Consider the following 18,381-nt stretch of genomic DNA (forward strand, 5'->3'; position numbering starts at 1 on the left):
TGCCGCTCCCCGCCTCACAAGATTGACGATATTGGTCTCTGGACCTCTGAGCTATTTCAAGACGTAAAAGCCGCCACGGAATCAGTCTACCCGGAAGATCCTCTGACCCCCTACGACTCACACCTGCTCGCCCTCTGGCGTCGCAAGCAGCAGCTCACTTTCCAAACGCGCAGGCATAAGCTTGACCGTTACGCACGTAAACAGCTAGCTGCGCTGAACAGAGAGATTGAACGCTACGCCCTTACCCTGGATCGCCAAAATTGGAATGCTTTATGTGACGAACTAGATGGCAACATTTCAAGAGCAGATGCGTGGCGCTTCCTGCGTCACCTCATAGACCCCTCTAGCACTCGTTCAGAGAACGCCCAACAACTGGAACGCCTCCTACATCAGTTTCCAGGCTCTCCAGATGAGTTACTCGCCCAGCTGAGGGACAAATACATCAATCCGCAGCCCCCTACTCTGCTCCCAGACTATGCGGGTCCCGACAACCCTTCCCTCAGCGCCCCGATCACAGTGGCAGAGGTCCGGGCTGCACTAGCTAAGTTACGTCCGGGCTCGGCAGCCGGCCCAGACCGCATCAATAACAAGATTCTCCGTAACCTCGACGACCGCTCTATTCATGCACTCACAGCCTACATGCAGCAATGCTGGGAGTCCGGCGTTCTCCCAAAGGAATGGAAACATGCAAAGATCATTCTTATCCCCAAGCCAGGTAAGCCCCCAAGCCTCGACAACCTCCGTCCGATCTCACTCACGTCCTGCGTGGGTAAGACCATGGAGCACGTTATATTGGCGCGGCTCTCGACATACATAGAGGATCGTGATCTCTTCCCGCCAAGCATGGTCGGCTTTCGGCCCCATCTATCCACGTGTGATGTTATGCTCCAGCTCAAGCATGAACTTCTGGACCACAAGACTCGAGACACTCAGGTCATCCTGGGCCTCGACGTCGCTAAAGCTTTCGACAACGTTCAACACACTGCTATCCTGTCCAACCTCCAGAATCTGCAGGTGGGCGAAACTCTGTACAACTATATCCGTGCTTTCCTTACGGATCGCACTGCCACGCTCGTTGCCGGTCCACACTCCCTCGAGGATATCTCCCTGGGCAACAAGAGCACGCCGCAGGGCTCCGTCCTGTCTCCGCTGCTTTTCAACATCACTATGATGGGCCTTCCCGCTCGACTCGCCCGCCACGAGGGCCTTCATCATAGCATTTACGCGGATGACGTCACCCTCTGGATGACTGGCGGCAGTGACGGACACATTGAAGAGACTCTCCAGGCTGCGATCAACACAGTTGAAGACTACTTATCGGACAAAGGACTGAAGTGCTCAGCAGCAAAATCTGAGCTCTTCTTTGTGCGTTATCCCGGCACCCGGAACCCCCCACATCTCCAAATATCCGCCTCACTGTTAACAACCTTTTCGTGCCTACGGTCGACACCATCCGAATTCTTGGCCTCCACCTCCAAGTCAACGGAGCCAACACCAACACAATACAACGCTTGCATCGATACACACAGCAGGCAGCCCGTCTCATACGGCGCGTTTCCAACAAGCGGGCAGGCATGAAGGAGGCGAATCTCCTTCGTCTCTTTCAAGCATTTGTAGTAAGTCGTATTGCTTACACTGCTCCATATTTACGTCTCACGCTCACGGAGAAGCACCGCCTGGATTGCCTTATCCGCAGCGGCGTCAAAACAGCCCTTGGTCTTCCTCTCTCTACTCCCAACGACAAGCTCCTCGCCCTTGGTGTCTCCAACACGGTTGACGAGCTCATTGAGGCGGCCCTCCTGGCCCAGCGCCAACGCCTCTCCCTAACTTCCGCAGGCCGCTCTATCCTCGAACGACTTCGCATCGCTCCCTTCCGTCTGCCATCTTCGGTGGTCAATCTCCCACCTGCCATCAGGGCCAACATCAAGACTCTCCCTCTCCCCCGCAACATGCATCCAACTCATTATCAAGATCGCAGAGAAGCTCGGGCCGCGTCACTCCAGCAGCGATATGCTGGCCGACTTGACGTGCTTTACACAGACGCGGCAGACCATCCTACTCGGACTGCTGCAACAGCGGTTGCCACAGATGAGAACATGACTCTCCATGCCTCCTGCTCCGTACGCACTTCACATATCACTACAGCGGAGGAAGTAGCTATTGCTCTCGCGCTGTCCACTTCTAAAGCTAGAGTAGTCATAAGTGACTCACAGCGCGCCATTCTTAATTTTACTCATGGCCGTATTTCAGTCGAAGCTTTTCGCGTACTCGTATCAAATCCTCCTAAACACCTGACCCTACTGATATGGGCTCCAGCCCACATGGGTCTGAAGGGTAATGAGGGAGCACATGAGCTAGCTCGAGGGCTCACTTTCCGAGCAGCTTATCACCCCGCCCCCAACATGCCCGCCTTGGTCAGGAAGGACACCATAATCACTTCACGCGATCTTCTCCAGCACTATCGTCTTTCTCGCCAACTCTATCCAGGTCCGCACCAAGAACTTACAAAGACAGAGGCCGTCACATGGCGCCAACTCCAGACGGACACTTTCCCCAATCCCAAAAGATTCCATAATATATTTCCTGAACGGTATATGCCGATGTGTAAACACTGCAATATCCCAGCAGACCTCCTTCATATGGTCTGGACTTGTCCACGACAACACATGCCAACACCCACACAACATACCTGGGAGGCTCGTCTACGCAGCTCTACCCTAGACGACCAACGAACGCTCATCGGTCTCGCTCTAGAGGCTGCCAGATTCCAAGGAGTCTTGGCCGACCCCTAGATCTGGGCCTTCGGCCCCTTGACTGTTTTAATAAATGTTTACCAACCAATCTGCCTGCCCGGTGGAGCGAGCGTTTCACCTACACCGAGTGTGAACGCGCGTTCGAATTGCGTGGGAATGCGCGGGTGTGACGGCTAGGGGTCCCACGGCGACGGCGCGAGGTGGAGGCCGGCTCTCTCATCCGATGTCACATGGTGTGACGTCACGGTGTCACGTGGTGTGACGTCACAATGTCACGTGGGGGTCCCACGGCGACGGCTTGAGTGGTAGCTCTAGCAATATGCTTCGCATAAAACGAAAAACATGGAGGTAGAAAAAGCGGACAGGGAAAGACTTTCGCATTTCAGTTCTTAAATGGACAAGTGCAACCCTGTAAATTTTTTAATTCATTAAATAAGGCTTTGGTTAACATGGCGGCAACCACTGGGATACAATGTCGTTCAAGTTTGTTCTAGTAACGTTGATGTCGTTGCTATTTAGAACGCCATCTTGGATTATATTTGAGGAATTAGCATAATTTGGAGGCTCGAAACGCGACCGGTAAAGCCAAAATGATTCCGGAGTGGTTCACTACGGCACCTCTTTTTACCCTTTCACTCCCACCTTCCTCCCTCCCATCACGACGTGGTTGACGTGTCCACCGAGAAGCGAGGGTCAGCGCCTCCCATCAATTTCAGTAACAATGGGCATGCACCGCAGCCGGCAGTTGAAGCAAAATATACCCAATTTTCAAGGCTAATTTGGTAGGTGTGCAAACCTTTCATAAAAAGTCCACGCATTTAACGAAGGAGACTGCAATGCAATAACAGCAAGCATCCCTTTAAGAAGGCAAGGCAATTTTTCGCGACTTTAGAATGAAAAACTTTGCGCATATGTTTTTGTCCTGAGAACTGGTGTTTTTCGTGACATTTACTGTTCGCGCGAATAACAGCAGTATCACATTGCTTTCGAGAATGTTCTCGCAAAAGGATTCATCATTTAAGGCGGAAGCCTTTAATGTCTCATCGTTGTAAGCAGCAGTTGTCGACAGAAAATGTCACGCTTTTCAATTGGTGGAAACGGTCGTGACGTCACAGTGCGCGAATTTCAAACCGGGCCAATTGTACTCTGGCTAGTAACCATGCAACCAATTGAAGGGATCGTATAGTGATGCTCCAAGTAAGTGGGACTGAGCTTAGTTAATTGCTTAATTACCCAATTAGCCTAATTAGCTTTACTTGTCAGGCCATATAAATAAATCAAACCGATTAAGAAATTGGTCGAGCTCAGGAATCGAATCCCGGTCTTCGGCGTGAGAGAGTAGCATGCTACCCGCTCCGCCATGGGGGGCGCTAGCGTCGGAGACGGGAGCGGTCGCATACCGCGTCGGCTCCGTGACAAATCGCAATCAATTGCGATACACCAACTTTTTCCCCTGCAAGCCTGGTATTATCGTCTCCAGGAACCTCAGCGGCACCCGTCTACACCACGTTTGTTAAGGTGGGGCCAATTTTCGACCACTTTTCGGTCATTTGAAGCTTTCGTCACGCCGCGGTGGTGCTAAGCCTAACGGCGCCGGGGCCTGCGATGGCCCCGGTCGGGGATCCCTCGGCTCTGGCGGCTGCAAATCAAGTCACCGGATACGACCCGCAGTCCTTGCAGATCGTAACAATGGATACCCATCAATCCGAGGATACGACTGAAGGCGAAGATCCTCTACCAACGGAGGACGACTACCTACAAGATATGATCCGCGTCTGGCGCGGAAAGAAGAACGCGGCAGCGGCATCGAGGGACGCTGGTGCTGGTGCCACCCAGCAACAGGCACCGGCTAGCTCTGCGCATACGCAGGGCGGGAGTGCGCTGAACGCAGCCTCGAAGAGCTCCAAGCAACTCCGGTGGCGGCCGCAGAACACGCCGCGCATTGAAAAAGATGACATCGTTGTTGTGCTGAAACCAAGAATCACGGTCGACCTCAAGGCAACGTTTGGTCCTGGACAAGCCGGCGCTGCAGTCCGCAGCATCCTCGGGGACGACGCAAATGCTCGACTTGCGGTGTGGCCCGTTTGGGACCAAAACGTCCTTGTATATGCACTGAAATCAGTCGACGCCGCGGAGAAGCTACTCCGGGATATTGTGCTGCCGGTAGGGGAACGCGAGCTACCGTTCCGGGGACACCCTAAACTCTCCGGTGCGTTCTGTCGAGGCGTAGTGACTGTTTCGCCAGACGAAACGTCTGAAAGCGTTAAAAGAAAACTCAGTGCGGAACAAAATGTCGTGTCTGTGCGCAAGCTAGGGGGAACCCCGGTTGCGGTGATCACCTTCGCGGGGACCAAGGTGCCACGGACGGTGTTGTACAGCTACGAACGGCTCCCTGTTCGCCTGTACAAGAAAACAGTGCCAGCATGCCACCGCTGTGGCACAGTGGGCCATCGGGCCGATGCGTGCCTGCGACCGCAGCCGGGACGCTGCAAACGCTGTGGAGTCCAGGTTCCCGATGCCACTCCTGACGGCCTGGCGGAACATGACTGTGTTCCGAGCTGCCTCATCTGCGGAGGCGGCCACCCTACCGGAGCTCCTGGCTGTGCTGGGCGGTTCCGGAAAGCCATCAAACCAAGCTCCCCATCCGGATCGAAACCGAAGACAAAGACGGGGCCCAAGCAGGCTCCTCCGCCCAAGGCCAAGAAAGCGCCAGCCGATCAGGAAATCAAGGCAAAACCCGGCACATCGAAACCTGTCAAGTCCGCGACCCAGGCGGTGCCCCCGGTCCTCAACGCCAGGGACTTCCGCCCTTGGCACCCGTCCAATCACAGGTGAGCAGTTGGAGTAGGGCAGTCTCTGGGCCCCCTACCCGTCCCTCCCCTACCCGTCCCTCCCCTACCGAAACCGCCCTACAGCAGCAGGTAGAGGAGCTCAGTCGCCAGAACCAAATTCTAGCGCGCAAAATTCAGGAATTAGAGGCCAAACAGGCCGGGTCATCCGAACCAATGCAAGAAGCTGAGCCAGATGACGAGGATGACGGATCATCCGTAACATCTTGCCTCACTAGCGTCTCGCGGCAGAGCGGGGACACGGTAGTTGGATCAGCTGGTCGCGTCGCCGGTCTAGAGGCACTGCAGCGCCAAACCGAGCAACTGGAGGAGCAAGTGGCGGCCCTCCCGAATCAAATCATGTCAGCAGTCCGCGAGTCCTTCCAGGACATGTTCAAGGCAGCTTTAACGCAAGCACTTCCCGACCTTATGGCCCAGGTCACTGACTCGGTCCTTAAAGCCGTGCAGCCCTGGGTCAGCACCCAAATTCAGAACGCCACTAGCTCCGATTCCCCTCACCTCAAACGTAAGACAGCCTCCCGCCAGGCAGCGAAGGAACACGGTTCAGGCTCGGCAGCTGTTGGGTCGGTGCGGCCTCTCGCTGGGGTTGCGCTGGCTCCCGGCCAGAGCTAGACCGCTCCCCCGTAAATAAATAGAACAACATGGCTAGTACATCTAATAGGAAAGATAAAAACCTTGAAAAATTCCAAATCATTCAATGGAACTGCAGGGGTTTCAGGGCTTGGAAAAAACGGTCACACCTCCAGCTCTACCTACAGTCCCTAGGTGACATGCCGGCACTCGTTGCCCTGCAGGAGCCCGGCATAGACGTTAAATTATCAGGCTACAGCACCTTTCAGGGGGGCCCCTCTACGTGCATCCTGGTGAATAAGGCTTACACCGGGGTTCAGGTCGACTTAGACTTGAGTACCGAGCAAGAATATACAATGGTCCGGGTACTGCCTCTCAGACGCCGCGACCCGTCAATACATATCCTCAACATATACTGCCCTCCGCATAAGCCGCGCGTAACTTTTAATGAAATCTTCCTTCGCGCGATAAAAATGGCAGCCAAAGAACCTCTAGTGATCGTTTGAGACTTCAATGCTCCCAGCCTTCATTGGGGCTACCACTTCGAACAGGCAAGAGGACGTAAGCTGGCGGAGCTCATCTCCACCCTCAGCCTCACGTTGCTCACGGACCCGGCGTATCCCACCCGAGTGGGGAATTCGGTAACCCGCGACACGTGTCCAGACCTTTCTCTCGTCAAAAATGCTAGAGCGGCTGCTTGGGAGAACTTGGGAGATTCTCTAGGCAGCGATCACCTCCTTCTCCGGATTACACTCATGGCGAAGGCAGCGCGCAAAAAATGGGGTCAGGCCAAGCTGACCGATTGGCACAAATTCCGAAATCACACTATCCCTCCCGTACTATTTTCCGGCGGCTACGCGGAGTGGGCTAACCACATATACAACATTCAGAAACAACACGTCACAACACTACAAACCACCGAAGAGATCCCCGCAGTGGACACCCACCTTCTGCATTTGTGGGAGGCGCGCCGGAGCGTAACTAAACGGTGGAAAAAGCAGAAAACTAATCGCAAATTACGCGACCGCATAGTCAAACTCACAGAGCAAGCTGCAGCGTATGCTGCCGAACTCTCAGATTCAAATTGGATAGCACGCTGCGACGCCGCAGCTCATCAGATGAGCTCGAAGGGGACGTGGCGTCTCTTTCGCAGTCTAATCGACCCCTCTCAAACGAGAGGGGAGACGCAAAAGCAGCTCCGGCGGGCTCTGCAAGGGTATCAAGGTACGACGGCGCAACTTGCGGACACTCTGTGCGACAGATATCTTTGTCGTACGGAGGACCCGCCTGGGCCTGAGTACATGTACTCTGGCAGGCCTAATGAAACACTTGATGCCCCTTTTGAGTTGCACGACCTTAAGGCGGCCTTAGCAAAAATGCGCCGGGGTACGGCTCCGGGACGGGATCACATAACAGTGAACCTGTTGGCGAACCTACCGGACTCAGCCTACCTCCATTTATTAGAATACATCAACCAGATCTGGGACGGGCGTCCACTCCCTCCCGAGTGGAAAACGTCACTTGTGACGTTTATCCCTAAAACAGGTAAGGCCGTGAATACGGACAACCTGAGGCCCATATCACTGACCTCATGTGCGGGCAAGCTTATGGAGACGATGGTTCGGGATCGCCTCTCTCCATACCTGGAGAGTAAGGGCTTCTTTGCAGTTACCATGTTCGGGTTTCGCCCCCACATGTCTGCACAGGATGTCCTTCTCCAGCTGCACAGGGATGTAATACGACCCACAACTATGCAACACAATGACAAAGCCATCCTCGCCCTTGATCTGAAAGGAGCTTTCGACAATGTTAAACACGGAAGCATCCTGGCCAACTTGAGTTCTACCGATTGTGGGGCTAGGGCCTACGCGTATGTAAGAGATTTCTTGACTAATCGCCAGGCCTTTCTTCGGATTGAGGGCGAGGAATACGGCCCTTACATGATGGGAACACGGGGTACCCCTCAGGGAGCGGTGTTATCACCGCTCCTGTTCAACATAGCTATGATGCACCTCCCAAGCCAACTGGCCCGGGTGGAAGGCATTCAACACGCGTTGTATGCAGATGACATTACAATTTGGACCACTGAGGGGAGCCTTGGGGACATGGAGGCCCGCCTTCAGCAGGCCGCTTCCATAGTCGATGCGTATGCCATTGACTGTGGGCTCCAATGTGCTCCAGCGAAATCAGAGCTTTTGCATGTCAGAGCGAACCCAAAGGATAGGACAGCAATTCACATCTCTCTGTCAGGAGGTCCTATTAGAGAGGTGGAGGAGCTCCGTATTCTGGGCCTTTTCATTCACCACAGACTCAGACCGGACTCCACCATTCTGAAACTCAAGAGAGTAGGCGAACAGGTAGGGCGCATGATCCGCCGCGTTTCCAACAAGCGGGGCGGTCTGCGGGGCAGGGACGCGCTTCGGCTCGTCTATGCCTTCGTGACTAGCCGGATCCTCTACGCCGTGCCATATCTCCGCACTACTAGGCAAGACGAGGCGCGAATAGACGCCGTCATCCGCAAGGCAACTAAGCGAGCCCTGGATCTCCCGGTGGCTACCTCTAATGCCAAACTCAAGGCATTGGGGGTGCTAAACTCCTACCAGGAGCTGCGGGAGGCCCACCTCGTGAACCAATACACGCGGCTCATGCAGACGGCCCCTGGGCGCCGCCTGCTAAACCGCTTACACATCCAACACGACTGCACTCCAGAGGAGGCGGAGCGTATCCCAGTACTGTGGCGCCATATGCTCTGGGTCTCCCCGCTCCCCCGTAACATGGACACCGACATGCACGTAAACAGGCGACAAGCGCGGGCTCAGGCTCTTGAGAGACAACACGGCTCCCGACCCGGTGTATATTATGTAGACGTAGCAGGCCCATCGCCCACGGGATTTTACACGGCCGCTGTCGTTCACCAGGAAATGCACGTTGATGGACTCTCTTTTCGAGCCCCGAATTCAATGCGAGCCGAGGAAGTAGCGGTAGCGCTTGCTGCCGCCCACGCCAATTCGAGAATCATCATTACGGACTCCCGAAAAGCATGTGATCATTACTTGGCAGGGGAGATCTCCCCCTTAGCTGCTTGCATTCTAAGACGGACTGCCACTGATCCAACGCCCAAAAGAATCATTTGGGCTCCTGGCCACCAGGGCTTACGAGGTAATGAGGCCGCTGACGCGGCTGCCCGAGCGCTTACTCACCGGGCTCCTCATCCCAGCTCTTCTGGCTCGGAGACTAACCAGCCGCTGCTGCGATTCAAGGAAATTATAACGCATTATAGCGACATCCACCGCCTTTTCCCGGCCCCTGCAAAGGGGCTGAGTAAGACGGAGGAGCGAACTTTAAGGCGCCTGCAGACAGGTACTCTACTCTGTCCTGCAATCTTAAAGCATTACGATCCTAACACGGATGGGCGATGCCCACACTGTGGGGAGACCTGTGATATCTTCCACATGGTGTGGGCATGTACTCAAAATCCCCACCTCCCCCCTTCCCCTACCCCTTCCAGAGAGGCATGGGAGACTGCCCTTCTCAACTGCTCCTCGCTTGAGTCCCAAAGGGCTCTGGTGAAACGGGCTAGAGACGGGGCATTGTCATGCGGTGTCCCGGACTAGGGACGCCGACCATGTAGCGTAGCCACTCTGTGGCTCCCAAACTCTATTTCAGAAATTAAAAGTTTTCACCACCACCACCTCCGCCATGCCTGCTCGATGGTTTGGAATGAACAAAGGCGCGTCTAGTGAATACGGTGTCTTCACTCACTCTCAACCTCCTCCATTCCCTTCCCGCGAGGTTTAGGTGTCCACCGACAAATGAGAGACAGATACATTTCCTTTCCTCAAAAACCAATTTACTGACGAGCGAGGCGTAGAACCGAATGGGCGATGGCGTTCTATGGACTCCCTGGCAGCGTTGAAGACGCTGTCGCGTTCCACTCTAAGGGGCATCAGTGACCACACTTTAGGTCAAAAAAGTGCCCCCCTGAATTTTGTGAGACAGTTACTGCGTAATTTCATTTCCTCAAATACAATTTTCATTTTCTTCATTACGGCTCCTCTTTATCTATCTTCTTTCACTCCCACTTCCTCCCTTCCTCTACGGTGCGGTTCAGTGTCCACCGAGATGACAGAGAATTACTGCGCCATTTCCTTTCCTCAAAAAGCGTTGCGTTCAAAGGGCAAGGCATCGCGCTGAACGGGTGGTGTTCCGTGGACTCCCTGACAGCGCTACGACGCGCTGTCGCGTTCCACTCCTAAAGGCGAAGCTTAAGCCTCATTAATTAGCAGTTAATTAGTATTCAGGCATTAATCAGTAATTAACCATTAATTAGTGATTTGTCATCATTTATTAATTAGTACTCAATTATATGTGACGCCACCGGTACCACAGAAACAGCGAAGGTGGTGCGGAAAACGCTTCCGCCTCTACCCACTTTAGACAGTCTAAGTGCCCCCTGAATTTTTTCTTTAGAGGCTATGGAAGACGTCTTTATAATGTACTTTTACAGCTTGTAATTTCGATGCAAACCTACAGAACACCTATCCTTCCGTTATAGTTACGCATTAAAGCAAGATCCAATATTTCAAGGTTACAGCGGCCTGCAGGGAGATTTAAGGGGCCTGTGTAATGTGCGGTGCCAGTGCACGTTAAAAAATTCCCAGTGGCTTAGCTCTGACTTAACCTGTTAGAGTAGCGACAGTCTAGCTTGTTTCAGAGACGCAAAACTCGATTCATCATCATCTGCCCTCATGGATGCACTGTTGTCGGTTAGGCGGGCCTGTCTAGCCGCGTCGCCTGCGTCAACGTTTATAGATACTTTCTATAGATAAACGTTGGCCTGCGTGGCTTATCGAGACGCTTTGCGCGCTCTTCCTGTCTCCTCAGCTCGCCGACTCCTCTTGCCTTCGTTCCTACGACGAGCCCTTGCTTTCCCGAGATGTCCATTTCTACCACACATTGTAAACAAAAATATACCCAAAAGGGAGTATAAATGGTGGCGGCCACCCTTTTTACTCCGTTTGCGAACACATTTACTCCATGATTGGGGAGTAAAAAGGTGGACTGTACTCCATTTTACTCCCATGAGGGAATAATGGAGTAAAATGAGGATTTACCTGGATTTACTACAGTCTAGAAAGGGAGTTATTTGTGGCAAATACTTCAGCAGTGCCGAAATGACGTAAAAAAAACATCATTTTGTGCAATCCGCCCCGCCACCTAGCGCCTCGTCTGCTTCTGGTCAGTCGTCGATAATGGCGGTGAGTGAAGGCCGCTTGGTTATCATCGTCGCTGGATCTCTGCTCTCTTCTACTCCTTCACGGGCGCCCCCCGCGGTACAACATATCGACTTGTCGCCGTTTTCCGCTACAGTACGTTACATAATTGAATTGCTCCTGTTAAGCATCCAGTGCTCTAACGATACCTGACTTTCCTTTGTTTGTGTCGCCACCCCGTTACAGCCCCCGCTTAGGCCTAATTCTCACAGGCTTCCTTCAGTGTGGTTCTCGCAATCTGTTGCAGCAGATTATGTGTTGCATGAACATGGAACTGTGATAGAACATAGTGTCAACGCTGAGCTCTTGATTGAGGTCATGAGGCCACATTTTTCCTCAGCCATGTTTAAAATCCAAGCCGTAATGAAGTGAACATGAAGCAAACACTGCCATTTCAAACTACCGTCAGGTGTATTTTCATGTTTTCTGCTTTGGTATTGTGTCAAATATAGCGTGGTGCATGACCGTGAAAAGTACCCAGCGTCTCTTTTTCAGTTTTGAACTACTGATTATAATGTTACATCCATTTATCTACGAACATGACCAACGAAACGAGCTCGTACAGCAAAAGGAGACGACAAGCAGACGGCTCCTGCCGCCTACGCCGCCGCTGGGCTAGCAGACGGCGGAAAGAATGCGTGACGCGAGGTCACGTACATTAGGGCAGCGCAGTTTCCCAAGCTGGGGTGCCGGCGGCCCGCAGAGCTACTACCAGTTTCCGCCGCTGTCACTGCTGTAAGAATGAGCCTGAATGAGGATAAATGAACTGTAAAGAGGAAGATGAGCAGCGAGCGTCCGCTCGTGCCCTGACTGTCAACGTCGCAAGCCGGCTCCTCACGACTCAGTCGGCCAGATGCAGCCTCTCCCTTGCCCTTCCCGTCCTTTTCACAGAGTTGGGATTGACCTCTACGGCCCCCTTCCTTACACTGCTGCTGGCAACCGCTGGGTTGTTGTAGCCGTCGACCACCTCACGCGTTACGCCGAAACCGCGGCTCTTCCTGCTGCTACGGCACCACACGTTGCCTCTTTCATCTTGCATCACTTCATTCTTCGCCATGGAGCGCCCCGGGAACTGCTGAGCGACCGTGGGCGCGTCTTTCTGTCCGAGGTCGTGGAATCTCTTCTCAAACAGTGTAAGATCACTCACCATACCGCCACGGCCTACCATCCTCAGACTAACGGTTTGACGGAACGGTTTAACCGCACCTTGGGCGATATGCTGTCGATATACGTGTCTTCCGACCACTTCGACTGGGACCGGATCCTGCCGTTCATCACCTACGCCTACAACACCGCCACGCAGACCACCATCGGCTTCTCGCCGTTTTTTCTCCTCTACGGGCGAGAACCTTCCTCACCACTCGACACAGTACTTCGTTACCGGCCCGACGTGTCTGAGTGCACCACTATTTCGGAGGCGTCCAAGCATGTCGAGGAGTGCCCTCAGCTTGTTCGGTCGTTAACATCCGGTGAGCAGGGGCGACAAAAATTCCGTTTCGACACAAGCCACACTGATCACAGTTTTCTACCCGGCTCTCTCGTCTGGCTTCACGTGCCGTCTACCTCCCCTGGCCTTTCCTCCAAACTTCTCCCCAAGTACCACGGACCTTACCGCATCGTAGAGCGCACTTCCCCGGTCAACTACATTGACGACCCGGTGACACCCTCCACAGATCAACGTCGACGCAGCCGCGAGACTGTTCATGTGTCACGCCTGAAGCCGTACTATGACCCGTGTGTGTTGTCGTCTCCCTGACTCGCCAGGATGGCTTCGCCTTCAGCCCGGGGGTAATTGTAAAGAGGAAGATGAGCAGCGGCGGCCGCCGCTCCGCTAGCGCGCGGAGCGAGATCGCTGGCTGGATGACCGAAGCTCGGACCGGCATTTTGGCTAGCTGTCGCTAAGTTACTTTCCCCGGAAATCCTGCTACAGAACTATAACATCACGCCATTTTTGGACTCCATCTGTGTGGGTAGCAAAAAAATTTACTCCCTTTTCACTCCAAAATAACTCCTTATATAAGGGAGTAAATAAAAATTCTACGCCTAGCACAAGCATACGCCACCGTGAAAGACGCGTATGCAGACCATACCTAAAAGGTGCCAGTACAACCTCGTCTCGTATTCTCGGAAAGGAAGGGGTGCGAACAATACTCAAGTCAATTACCACCACCGGACGCCTCCTGGCTCGCCCAGAAGAGCGTCATTTTAAAGAAAAATCTCGGCCTCTCCCGTAACCGAGAGTAGAGTAAGCATGAAATGTTTACGGGCCTAATGTCATCTCGGTGGACACCCGAACCGCACCGTACAGGAAGGGACGAACGCCACCACCCGTTCAGCGCGATGCCTTGCCATTTGAACGCAAGGTTTTTTGAGGAAAGGAAATGGCGCAGTAATTCTCTGCCATCTCGGTGGACACCCGAACCGCACCGTAATGGAAGGGAGGAACGCCACCACCCGTTCGCCCGATGCCTTGCCCTTTGAACGCAGCGCTTCTCCCCCCGGGCCCCTGTGCGCCTGCGCGGCTTTGCTTCGATGCGCGACGCCTGTAAGAGATCACGTATGACAACGAAGTGTATCGTGGCATTTATGTGCTTTTTGCACGCGTTATTAGAAATCGGAAATTATAATTCCGTGCATTATCAAACGCACAGCGACTGATATCTTGATAAACATTGAGAAGGCACTGGCAGCAGTTATTTTTTGTGACTCCTTTGAAGACCAGCCGGCGCTTGCATGCCGGTCGCGTAGGAGGGCTTCGAGAGTCTCGTTAAATCTCGTTAAGTCTCGTACGGTGCCCGGATGTTCTCGTGTCAGAGCCCGGATGACTGGAATTCAGTGCCCGTATGAGTGGATTTCAGTGCCCGGATGATGGCTCTCGGCCTCGGCGTGACGTCAACACACTGCCGACAACGGGGGCTAAAAGCATTTCATGCTTAAAAAAATTACCGACGATTACGTTACTTCCTAATGCGAAATTTGAGCGCAGCAAATAAGCTGTTTCACCTTTTCGATAGATTGAGGCAAAGAAATCGAGCAACACATGTATGCGCTATCACAGAATTTTTTTTTAGCAGACGGAGGACTTCCATCGGTCGTCTCGCTCATGGCTCAGAAAGAACTGGCAGATAATTTCGCAGTGGCGAACGGCAGCGGCAATTTCGGCTCGGGCGGTGCACATATACAGATCCGCCACCACCGATCTGGCTCTCTGATTGCCACCGCACAGGGCGAACGGCAGCGGCAATTTCGGCTCGGGCGGTGCACATATACAGATCCGCCGCCACCGATCTGGCTCTCTGATTGCCACCGCACAGGGGTTGCATTGGAGGAGGAGCGAAGAAAGGAATTAAGTTCGAGCCGGCGCTTTGACAACCGGAGACTCGCAGGAAGAGGGGGGAGGGGGGCGGCGTGTACACCCAGCGGCAAACGATGGGGGCAGAAGCGCGCGCAGCAAGCGGACAACACGATAAAGGGAGAAGGGAAGAGATAGCAGCGACTGACTGATGCCGCTGACGCCGATAGTGAGTCAACCCCAGCTGCGGATGAAAGGGGGGCGGAGCTGGTTACGAGGCCGACGACGACGCGAAACCCAGGAACGGACGCCAAAGAGCTGCGCTCTAAAACACCAACATATGGAGTAAAATAAACCTCCTTTTGGGTGAACGCTACATGGTGCCCGGAGAGGTTGGTTGGTTGCGACTGAGAGAAGAATGAAAAGGAAAAGTGCACGGGCCTGCCAACTGGCTCCAGCCGAGCCACCACTGCTGCCACGTGCAGATAGAAGAGAATTCAGAGGACAGAGTAAAAGAGAGAGTAAAGACGCGCGTCGCAACAACCGCGTCCGCCGGAACGGACGCTGGCTGAAAAAAAGATACACGGTCGCAGCCCGAAGGCTGCGAGCCGAATGCCACAGATATAGCCAGTGCCCGGAGAGCTTGTTGTTGTTGTGACTGAGAGAAGGATGAAAAGGAAATTGCACGGGCCTGCCCTGCCTACTGGCTCGATCCGAGCCACCACCGCTGCCACGTGCAGACAGAGGAGAGTTAAAAGTAGGGGTGTGCGAATATCAAATTTTTCGAATACGAATCGAATACGAATACTTGGTTCCGAATATCGAAGCGAATATCGAATAATCAAGGACAGACGCATTTAACCACTACAAAACATTTATTTGAGCACCCAAGAACATCAAAGTTCAACTATCAGTGATGAAATGAGCACAAAAGGTGTGTGTGGCTGCACAAAAAGTATCAAAGTCTCGAACATTGTTTTTAGAAGAGTGGAAATATCATAGAAGATGGCTGGTACACGGCATTGATCAAGGCTAGCTTGCCATAAGCACAAAAACGAGTTGCTGGGATGAACATAAAATGTTGTCGTGAAGGAAAACCGGCTGCTCCACATGGTCAGGCAGAAGGAGGTTTCTTCTAGCTGAAACGACTTCTCCAGGCACAGAAAATGCCCTCTCAATCGGCACTGAACTGGCTCGTATTGCGAGGTATTTCGTGTACAGCTCTGACTATACCAGCTTCGCAGGTATAGCCACAAAGAAGCTCACCAGTGCAGTCAGCTACTGCATGGCCCAACGTTACGCATTGCTTTGGGCGCCGCCATGTTGTTATGTCTCTGTCGATAGGACTTGCGGACCGAAATGAACGCCGGTGCTCGCAATAGATTTTTCGGCTGGATCCAAATATTCGCGTCGTGTCGAATATTCGAAACAACACGAATACTTGGACTTCGAATCTAATACGAATACTAAAAATATAATATTCGAAAATTTCGAATATTCGCACACCTCTAGTTAAAAGATCAGAGGAAAGAGAAAAAGGAAAGAAAAGACGCGCTTCGCAGCAACACCTGCGTCCGCCGGAGCGGACGCTGCTCAAAAATTACCGACGATTACGTTACTTCCTAATGCGAAATTTGAGCGCAGCGAATAAGCTGTTTCACCTTTTCGATAGATTGAGGCAAAGAAATCGAGCAACACATGTATGCGCTATCACAGAATTTTTTTTTATTTTTCACACGTATTCCTTTAACAAAGACTCCACTAACAGTTCTTGACAGTCATGAAGGAAGCTTTGTGGTCGGAGAAATAGACTGATATATGTTCGACTTGGTACACCAATGCTTGATTCTCAAAGACGAGATCTATACAAGTGCCTCGCGAGGTTGTCACAGCCGTGGGACGCGTTACGAGCGAGAGGAACGGGATGTTCTCCCGCATAAGTGTTAGGAAATTGCTGTTTGTCTTTATGTCAACATTAAAGTCCCCCACTACTAACATCGGTGTGGATCGATGGACGGTTAATGCGAGTTGCAGGAAGTGCACGACGTCTTTCGTGAGTGCGGTAGGGGCGAAGTAGGCAGCTACTACCAGCAAGCCGTTGGGCAACTTTGCGGCGCACAGTTCGCCAACTTCATGTGACGTGCCAAACATTTCGACTGGTATTGCAGAGAGACCTGTGCGCAAGTAGATAGCGACTCCCGCCGCTCTGTTGTGGTCTCTGCGAGCACCACAGCAGTATAGGAAAACTATGATTTCGAGAGGCTCTTCGGGATCCATCCAGGTTTCAGCAAAGCAAAGTACAGAGGAATGGCGCAGAATGTGATCGTGTTGTACGTCCTTGGCATGTGCGGCAAGGGAGCGTACGTTAAGAATGTGGTTGTGAATGATGGATCAAGTGCTGCCAGCGAATGACGCGTCCATTGGCTGTCTGCGTGTGTTACTGATGTGTGGTTAACATGTTAAGCTTCGCCTGTAAGAGTGGAACGCGACAGCGTCTTGCAACGCTGCCAGGGAGTCCACAGAACGCCATCGCCAATTAGGATGTACGCCTTGCTGGACGGTAAATTTATTTTTTGAGGAAAGGAAATGTATCTCTCTCGCATATCTGGGTGGACACCTGCACCTCGCCGTAAGGGAAAGGGGGAAGATGGGAGTGAACGAAAGCGCCGTATTAGCTAGACGCGCCTTTGTTCATTCCAAACCATTCAGCTGGCATTACGAAGTGGCTAGCGTGCTCGTATCGCACTCCGGAGACCCTGGTTCGATTCCCCAACTCGACCAATTTCGTTCTCGGTTTTATTGATTTATGCGGTCTAACTAGAAAGGTTAATTAGGCTATTTCATATTTATATTATTGCATTTCTATCCATCGTGTTCTGTCATTAACCTGTCAATTGTTGGAACTGTCTAGGATGTTCGACACAACGTATATGAAACGAGCAACGTCTTACTGAGTGGGGAAGTGCGTGGTGGTGGAGGGAACGCGGCTTCGTACTTATGTTTTTTTTTTCAGCAGCGTCTCCTTCCGCGGACGCTGTTGTCGCTGCGGCGCGCGTCTTTTCTTTTCTTCTGACCTCTTCATTGTCCTCTATATTAATTAGGCTAATTGATTAATTCCAACTTAGTTGCAGCATCACTATACGATCCCTTTGATTGGTTGCATGGTTACTAGCCAAAGTACAATTGGCCCCATTTGAAATTCGCGCACTGTGACGTCACGAGCATTTCGACCAATTGAAAAGCGTGACATTGGGGGCGGAGCTGGTTACGAGGCCGACGCCGACGCGAAACCCAGGAACGGACGCCAAAGAGCTGCGCTCTAAAAACAGATAAGCGGCCGAAGCCGCGCTCGCCGAAGCGAGAACAGATGTTGTTGTTGTTGTTGTTGTTGTGACTGAGAGAAGGATGAAAAGGAAATTGCACGGGCCTGCTATTGGCTCTAGACAAGCCACCACCGCTGCCACGTGCAGATAGAGGAGATGTAAGAGATCAGAGGAAAGATAAAAAGGCAAGAAAAGACGCGCGTCGCAGCAACAACTGCGTCCGCCGGAGCGGACGCTGCTGAAAAAATCGAATAAGCGGCCGAAGCCGCTCTCGCCGAAGCGAGGACAGATACCCGGAGAGCTCAGCTTTATACCGCTGCT

The sequence above is a fragment of the Amblyomma mixtum genome, chromosome 9 (assembly GCF_055824585.1).
Source record: "Amblyomma mixtum isolate Tamu chromosome 9, ASM5582458v1, whole genome shotgun sequence".
NCBI classification, from domain to species: domain Eukaryota; kingdom Metazoa; phylum Arthropoda; class Arachnida; order Ixodida; family Ixodidae; genus Amblyomma; species Amblyomma mixtum.